Genomic DNA, 8,973 nt, shown 5'->3' with positions numbered 1-8,973 from the left:
TACCCTTTGCAAAACTGAACTGCTCTTAGATGAGTTTTTCCTTTGCCTTAAATAGCCCAAACAGTATGGGAGCAGCTCAGTGTAACCCACACAGCTCCTGGGTGTGGTGTTCTGTCCCATCTAGTGGCACCAAGACCACTTAGAGCAGTGGTCCCCAACCTTTTTCGTCTGGTGGGCACCAGACGACGAGCCATGGAAGACCGTGGTGGCGGAGGAGCATCCGCCGAAATTCCGCCGACAAGCAGCAACATAAATAGGCATCGCCGCTGAAATGCCACCAACAAGCAGCGTCATCCAGAGGCGGTGCTGCTAAAATACTGCCAAAAATCAGCGGCATTTCCGCGGCGACACCTCTGGATGACGCAGCTTGTCGGCAGCATTTTGGCAGATGCTCGTCCACTGGCCAGTACACTGGTGCCATGGCACCCGCGGGCACCGTGTTGGGGACCCCTGACTTAGAGAGAATTAACTGAGTCTGCTCTACAGCCTTAGCTAACAGCCAGTTGGCTTTTAGCTCATGTACTAAGCTCCAGAGGTCCCCGGTTCAATCCGACAACCAGGGTCCGTCAGCATTACATCAGCACAATCCTACTTCGACATTCCTACTAATGAACCATCATTTGTGACCTCCCTCATCCTTCATCCCCTTCCTTCTATTTTTTGAATGAAAAAACCCAAACCAGTTAGCATAGATAATCATGCTTGTTTGCATATACCTGCTATAAACACATCCTGTGTACCCGATTCAGTGAACAGCAAGCCATGCATGTGCTTGTGCATGCAATTCCTAGCCTCCAGCCCTACATATCAACTGGTGCCTGTAGCATTGGCTGTTTTACTTCCTGGGATGGGTGACTGACACAAATTGGAACTTCAACCTTTTGAAATGTCTTCTCTCATTTTACTGGCATGCTCAAAGGATATAATTGTGCTCCACCCTCTTGGTATCTAGGGATGAGGAAGCTGCTTCAGATAAAACAAACTGAACCTTCACCCACAATTAAAACTGAATAGAGCCCAAGCCTGCAGTTTTCCTGTGGGTTCAAGCAATATTTTCGTTCTGTTTTAAAATGCATATGTACCTCTTCACTTTCTGCAGTCGCAGTTACTGCAAACGGAAATACCAAAATACTATAAGAAAGGCTATTCCCAAAGTATCTGGGCCCCAGCCAAAACCAGGAGCTCGCATCAGAAAGAGCCAAGATCCAGAGCCAAGAGGTTCCAATACATTAGCTTTGAATAGGCATCCAAAATGAACCTATGGACCACCTGAAACACACACCATGCTGGGTTGGCAAAACAGATGGGAAATAGGCCACACAAAGGTGATCTTGTAAAGGGTGATGATTGTAATGGAGGTCACTGGATGAAACCAAGTACACTAATAGCCTTGAAGCTCTGTCTTTTAGGAACATTTTGGTATGGCCTAGCTGATATTTAAGAGGCAATTAATGCATGCTGTTAAATGGGGGTTCTCCTCTCCCACTTTTGCCTCCCCCAAATCCCACCATGGTGTAAATACAATAAGTTCCAATACCTTTGGCATGACAGCTGCTATTTAATATCAGTAACTGTTCCTAAAAACAGGGCACAAACAATATTAAAGGAGAAGAACATGGGGGAGAGAGAGAAGGGACCTGTGTGTTGTCAGACGCCACCGGTGTGGTGCTCTGCTCTGTTCAAGGTTGATAACAGTTGGCTGCGTGCGTGTGTTCCCTCTGTGTGCTGCCCCAGCTCTGCGCAGATAGCTGACACAGCAGATCCCGAGAGAACCCCCAGTGACCACAGACTCCGATAAGGTACGAAGGGACCCGTCCAGGTTTATTATCAAACGAAACACAGTCTTTGGCTCCCCGGATCAGATGTCTACAGTTCTGCTAGTACATATGTGCTCCCTGATAATGGACACAGCTCAGTCAGTGGTGGGACACTCCACTGCCCCCTAGGCTGTACAGAGATACCGCCCCAGGGATGTATTCCTATACCCAGGTACAAACGAGTTACACATCACTCCTGACATGTTGAGGTGCAACCAGTAGCGTAGCTGGGGGAAGGAGAGGGGGGAGCAGCTGCTCCCCCACTGAGCATGAGTGGTGCCTTGTCAATTTCCTGGTGCCTTTGTACTCACCCGAAGGAGCAATTAAAAAAAAAAGGTGCCACCCGCTGCGGGGCTTTTATTTTACTCACTCGACGGTGCTCTGGGTTTTCGGCGATGGGACCTTCACTCACTCCGGGTCTTCGGCGGCAATTTGGCAGCGGGACCTGCACTCGCTCCGGGTCTTTGAAGGCATTTTGGCGGCGGGACCCTCAGTGCCGCCATAGACACCCGGAGCGAGTGAAGGACCCAGAGCGCTGCTGGGTGAATTCAAACCCCGCAACGGGTGGCGCCTTTTTTTTTATTGCCCCCCCTGTTCCCTCCACGTGGCTACGCCACTGGGTGCAAGGTGCCGCCTCTCACCTTGTACATGTTGCTTCGAACAAAACAACTCTATCCATCATATTACCCTTTTGCCCCTGTCTTTAGGATGGGTTAGCTTGTTCCTTGTTATCTGTGTGGAGTGTACAAGTATGCGAATGTTCTGATGTCTGGTGTCCAGTACCAACATCAGCTTTTTCCTTGCCAGCTTCTGTGAGCAGGGCCTGCTTCTGGCTCACACCTTAACTTAGCAAAGTCTTGACCATTACTTTAGTTCAGGCCTTAGGCCTCATACCAGGCCTCTGATAAGGGTTTAATGTTTCAGGGCCTCATCTTACTGCACTGTGCATCTGTAACACCGACAGACCTTGGTCATTATCAGGCAGGATTGAACCAGAGACCTCTGCAGCTTAATACATGATCCTCTACCGCATGAGTTAAAGGCCAACTGGCTACTAGCTCAGGCTGTAGAGCAGACTCATTTTATCTCTCTCTCTAAGTGGTCTCGATGCCACTAGAGGGGACAAAACACCACACCGAGGCGGTGTGTGGGTTACACATCAACACACCCTAGATCAAATACTGAAGATTACAGCTGCATGACACTAAAATGTAAGAAAAGTAACCAGATCTTCCCTGGGACAAAAGTCCTGTTAACACACACGTACATTAACTATAGAACCTGATACCATACGAAGCTGCTGAAGGTAAAACAGATGGAGGCTAATTGCCTAATCTTTAACTATTTACCTTGTGATTTTTACCAAATACAAAAACACTGTACAGCAGGAAGAAAAAACAACCAGAATTCAAAACATTAAATCTGGAGAATTTTTTGTTTGTTTGCTTTGCAATTCCAGCAAATATTATTTCCGTATTCCTCTTTAGTTGACACAATTCAGTTGATAGGCCAAATTCCTCTATGGGTAACCTCTCCAGGGAGAAGGTGAAAATGCTGTAGAAATTGTTTCTTTTCTTTGTTGTTTCTCATTTGGGTTTTGTAGAGTCACTCCACAAAGATCTGTCTCTTTGGGCTTGGCTACACTGACAAATTTGCAGCGCTGCAGCAGGGTGTGAAAACACACCCTGCTGCAGCGCTGCAAATTGCGGCGCTACAAAGCGCCAGTGTAGTCAAAGCCCCAGCGCTGGGAGCGCGGCTCCCAGCGCTGTCCGTTATTCCCCACAGGGAGGTGGAGTACGGACAGCGCTGGGAGAGCTTTCTCCCAGCGCTGGTGCTTTGACTACACTTAGCGCTTCAAAGCGCTGCCGCGGCAGCGCTTTGAAGTGTAAGTGTAGCCAAAGCCTTAGTGCTTTTATAATAGCTGCCACTCTTTACTGCGATTGCCCTACCAGTATTGGATAGAGCTGGGCAAAATGTTTTGGTTGAAACTTTTTTTGGTGAAAAATTTAGATTATGGGTCAACCAATACACCATTTTGTGAATTTGTGTCAAATTGTTTCAGTTGAAAAAAAAAACCTAACTAAAAACAAAAAACAAAAGTTCTGAAATAACTGAAATGTTTCATTTTTTCATCTTAGAAATGAAATTTGATTTTTCAATTTGAAATGAATTAGAAATTTCCTTCAGTTTTATTTAAAAATTTAAAAATTCAAAACAAAACAAAACAATATTTCATGGAACTGAAAACATTTTTTAACTTTTTGATTTGCTGAGTATTTAAAATAAATTGTTTGGTGTTGATCTAAAATGAACTTTTTTTTCTAATTTTTCAGGCCTGCCACCAAACCAAAAAATCTGTTATTCTCACAGTTCTAGTCTTGGAGTCCCCATATACTTCATGCTCAGTAAAAACCCATATGAAAAGCACCAGCAGGACCAGTCTCCAGGAGGAACCAGCAATAGTGCTGCTGCTGATGCCATTAAATGAGCAGGAAAAAATGCAACATTACAGCTGTTAAATGCACTGAAGTCTGGAAATTCAAAGATAGTTTTCCCCTATGGACCTGATGTAACAGTTTGTATTACTGTACGCAGTGTTGATTATTAATTCTTATTGCAACGTGGCCAAATGATAGTTGTGGCAGGTGTTTTCCTGATTTTTGCAAATTTAAGGGCTCAGCCATAACATTGCATTAGTAAGTGTACAAAACAGGTGTGTCCAACTCATTGTAGCAGGTCTTTCTGGCATCATTTCTAGCCTCTATTGCCACATCATTTCCCATAGCTGTATTTCCTTATACCCAATAGGTAGCATTTCCCCAAATCTATTTCAATCTCCTCATTTTCCAGTTCATTATCCCTTTTATTGGCTTTTTCAGCACTGGGGTCTAGTGCAGTGCTTCATTTGTGCCAGGCCTTCCCAAGGCTGAGCCCCAGCACCTCTAGGCTTGGTAGGTCATAGCCCCGGCACCTCTGGGCCTGCCGTGTCAGTTATGAAAGTAAAAAAATTGCTTGAGCCCCAGCACCTCTTTCAATACAATTAAGCATTGGTTTAATGTAATGGCAGCCACTAACTCAGTGCTCGGTTTTCCTCTATTGCAAGTGGACTTAGGATCTCACCTTTTCATGTGAAAGGTGTGTTAAGAGGGCTCTTCAATGAACTGCCCTCTATTACCTAATCATAGAAGTGTAGGGCTGAAAGGAACCTCAATAGATCATCTAGTCCAGTCTCCTTCACTCAAAGCAGGACTAAGTAATAACTAGTCCATTCCTGACAGTATTTTCTAACCTGGTCTTAAAACCCCGCAGTGACAGGGATTCCAAAACGTCCCTAGGCAATTTATTCCAATGCTTAACTACTCTGATAGGAAGTTTTTCCTAATGTCCAACCTAAACCGCCCTTGCTACATTTTACCCCCTTGCTTCTTGTCCTATTTTCAGAGGTTAATGAGAACAATTTTTTACCCTTTTAAACAACCTTTTATGTACTTGAAAACTGTTATGTCCCCCCTCAGTTTTGTCTCCTTTTCTCCAGATTAAACATACCCAATTTTTTCAATCTTTCCTCATAGGTCACGTTTTCTAGACCTTTAATAATTTTTGTTGCTCTTCTCTAGACTTTCTCCAAATTGTCTACATCAGGGATCGGCAACCTTTGGCATGTGGCCTGTCAGGGAAACCCACTGGCAGGCCGGGACAGTTTGTTTACCTGCAGCATCCGCAGGTTTGGCCGATTGCAGCTCCCACTGGCAGCGGTTCGCCATTCCAGGCCAATGGGGGCTGTGGGAAGCGGTGGGGGCCGAGGGATGTGCTGGCCGGCGCTTCCCACAGCCCCTATTGGCCTGGAATGGCGAACCACGGCCAGTGGGATCTGCAATCGGCCGAACCTGTGGATGCTGCAGGTAAACAAACCGTCCCAGCCCGCCAGCGGAATTCCTTGACAGGCCACGTGCCAAAGGTTTCCGAACCCTGGTCTACATCTTTCCTGAAATGTGGCGCCCAGAACTGGACACAGTACTCCAGCTGAGACCTTATCAGCGTGGTACAGTAAACAATCAAGGCAGTACATTAAACCTCTGCCACTCAAAGAAATAATCAGCACATTTCAGCTTTATTTATCTTTGGTCAAGAGTGAAAAATCTGGTCAGACACCTTTTTCTCTGCCACTGTGACACAACTATCAATTACCATTGTGCATGTTTAGAGCCTTAGGAAAGGATAATATTAAATGTATCATTTTAATCTATACAGTTAAGCAAAGGTGGATATTTCAGCTCTTGTATAATATCACAAGACAAGACATGGGTGGGGGAGTCAGTAGACCTAGAGTTGTTGGCACCTTCCTTATTCTTGCACATTGAACGTGACTGATCTTTGGCACCTCAAGGCTGCATCTGAAAAACAAATATTAGGCAACATTCAGTTTCAGGGACTGCATTCCTGGTTTTCCATGAAAACCCAGCCGAAAAGGTAAGTGGGGCTGGATTCAACCCAAACATTCCAAAGCAAGAAACACAGAAGACTAGAAGACTAGTGTTTTTGAATATGTAAAATGTCAAAGATTCGCTGTGGTTTGGCTTGGAAGGATTTGATTTTTGTTGGTAAATGTCAATTTCACACAAACTGATGAAAAAATATTTCCATCTATAATAATACAAATTTATAGACAGGCAAAGTAAGAAAAATGCTGCCTGAGAACTTATCAGTTTGATTTAAAAATATTTAGTTTTTATATGTGATGTCGATAGTTTGTGTTAGCAGTTATAAAATTTTACCTTTTTAATTTCAGTGTCTACCATTATTAAATAATTATTGTTGGACCCCCCCCCCATCCATAATTTTGTGCAACTGTGAAAATTTAAAGTGTTTAAAATAAAAAGAGTGCTTCAAAATTAACATCGATATTACCTATCAAAATTATAAAAAAAAAATTGAATTATGCCACGCCTATCTCTGGTTCATGGTTAGGAGGGACAAGGAGAAAACGTAGTTCAATGACACTGAGGCAAATAGCTTTGTAAGATTTCAAAAGGCATTTGACATTTCTGTGAATATTTGCGGCATCCTAGTGCAAGATGAGACCGTTTTCTCTTTAAGGAATTACTGAAGTATCTTTAAATGTGAGAAATATGGGAAAATTTTAGATTCTTTTGTCTGTTTGTTAGCAACAAATGATTAATCTTGTAAATTAAAAGGATTAAGATGATTTAATTGGTTCTCAAACTTGAAATAATCAGTTGGTCTTTTTCTTCAGAAAGATTAGTGCCAATGCATCACTCTTTGTATGAGAATTCTTCAGCTCTCGTGGGAGTCCAGGACATGCTAGGAAGTAATCATATTTGAAAGGTAAAGCTGAAAGTATTATTATTACTTCTGCAGTGGGCCAAATCTGAGCACTCTCAACTCTTTTTTATATCAGTGAGGGACGCAAGTGCTTTGCAGATACTCACTTGTTTTCAGGATTTGTCCCAGACTTATGAAATATTGTGATCAGCTCCATGTGCCAATTTTTCTTGCATACCATGGCTCGTTTATTGGAAGCTGAGAAGTTTTTTGTCAGCCCCATGTCTCACCCAAGAAGTAGCGTGTTACTCTGCAGGGTTGGTTTTCAGTTTTTTGCCTACTCCTTCTTCTGCAAACCTAGTAATTGTTTCCTTTGTAATCCTCCATTCTCTTGTCTTCCTCTTTTATTCTGGTCCACTGGTCATTCTTTTACAATATCTGTTGGCAGTTAAGAAACCATCTGCATGAGGCAGAATTTTGTCATAAATTCTGATACACTCGCCCTGGTCCTATACCTAAAAGTTATGTCAAACTAGCTATGTTGCTCACACCTCTAAGAAATGTAGTTAAACCAAGTGCTAGATTGATGGAAGAATTCTTCGGTTGATCCAGCTACTGCCTCTTAATGAGGCAGATTTACTACAGCAATGGAAAAAAACCCTTCTGTCCGTGTAGCAAGTGTCTGCACTACAGCAGTTGCATAGCTGCAGTAGTGCTTTGTAATATAGACACAGGCATGTGATCTCAGAGTCCCAACCATTCCGCAGAAATTCTCTCATTTGACAAAATTTGGGGACAGTTACCATTACAATCTGTATTTTTCTATTTTAGCACCCCATGAATTGTTACTTTTTCGAGGTGAACAAGGTTTCTTCCATATTGCATTTGGGACAAGGGAGATAGTTAGAGTGATGTGATGTTGTTCACAAGACCTTGTGATGATGTAGTTTTTCTACACACAGGGCATAAAGCAAGCCAGCAATGGTCTAATCTAATACAACACGTCTCTCGTGTGCACCCAAGAACTAATGCCAAAGGGTTTGTGTGTGCTGGGACTAAAGAATCAGCGTTAGCCCAAACACTGAATTTGCTGGCAAGAGGTGTTGGTTTGTATCTCACCCTTAGGCTAGGTCTACACTAGAAATTTTTGCCAGTTCAGGAGTGTGATCTTTTTAAACAACAACATTTCTATACTAACAGTTACAGTAGCATACAAGTTCTTTTGCTGGCACAGATTATTTCGTGTGGGGAACAGGTTGCAGAAGCACTCTTTTGCCAGTATAAAATGTGTTTCCACTAGGAGGGTTTGCCAGTATGGCTGTACCAGTATGGCTAAGCCGGCAATATGTTTCTGCTGTAGCCCTGGCCTTAGTGTTATGTACAGGACAGAACTCCCTTGTGTAAAGACAGACAGGCCTATCTCCCCCTCCCCACCAATCCTTCTGTTATGAACAAAGTAGCACATGAGAAGTGTCACTTAGGTCAATTCAGGAGGCCTGAAAGCCAGGCCTGGGGCTGGGATTGTGACGGGGGTTCTCACCAGGGGCACTCTTGGCACCCCTGCCCGTGGCATTGTGTGGTCCCGTCCCGTCTCCCAAGGTGCCACTTCCTTGCCTGTTTGTCATGGGGGGAGGAAGGGGTGTGGGCTTTGGCTGGTCCCAGGAGAAATTGCTCCCCCGACCCCATCTGCCCAGGGAGGGATCCCTAAAGAGAAAGACCCTTTCTCCTCTCTCGGCTCTGCCCCCCCCCCCTTCTTCTTCCTCTCCCTCCTGCCCTGCCCCGCCCCTATATCCTCTGCCCTGCCCCGCCCGCTCCTCCTCCTCCTCCCCCTCCCTGCCCCGCCCCCTTCTGGCCTCCCCCATCCTCCTCCGGG

Source organism: Mauremys mutica, chromosome 8 (assembly GCF_020497125.1).
Source record: "Mauremys mutica isolate MM-2020 ecotype Southern chromosome 8, ASM2049712v1, whole genome shotgun sequence".
In the NCBI taxonomy this organism is placed as follows: domain Eukaryota; kingdom Metazoa; phylum Chordata; order Testudines; family Geoemydidae; genus Mauremys; species Mauremys mutica.
The sequence above is the reverse complement of the archived record's forward strand: the minus strand, read 5'-3'. Positions refer to the sequence as shown.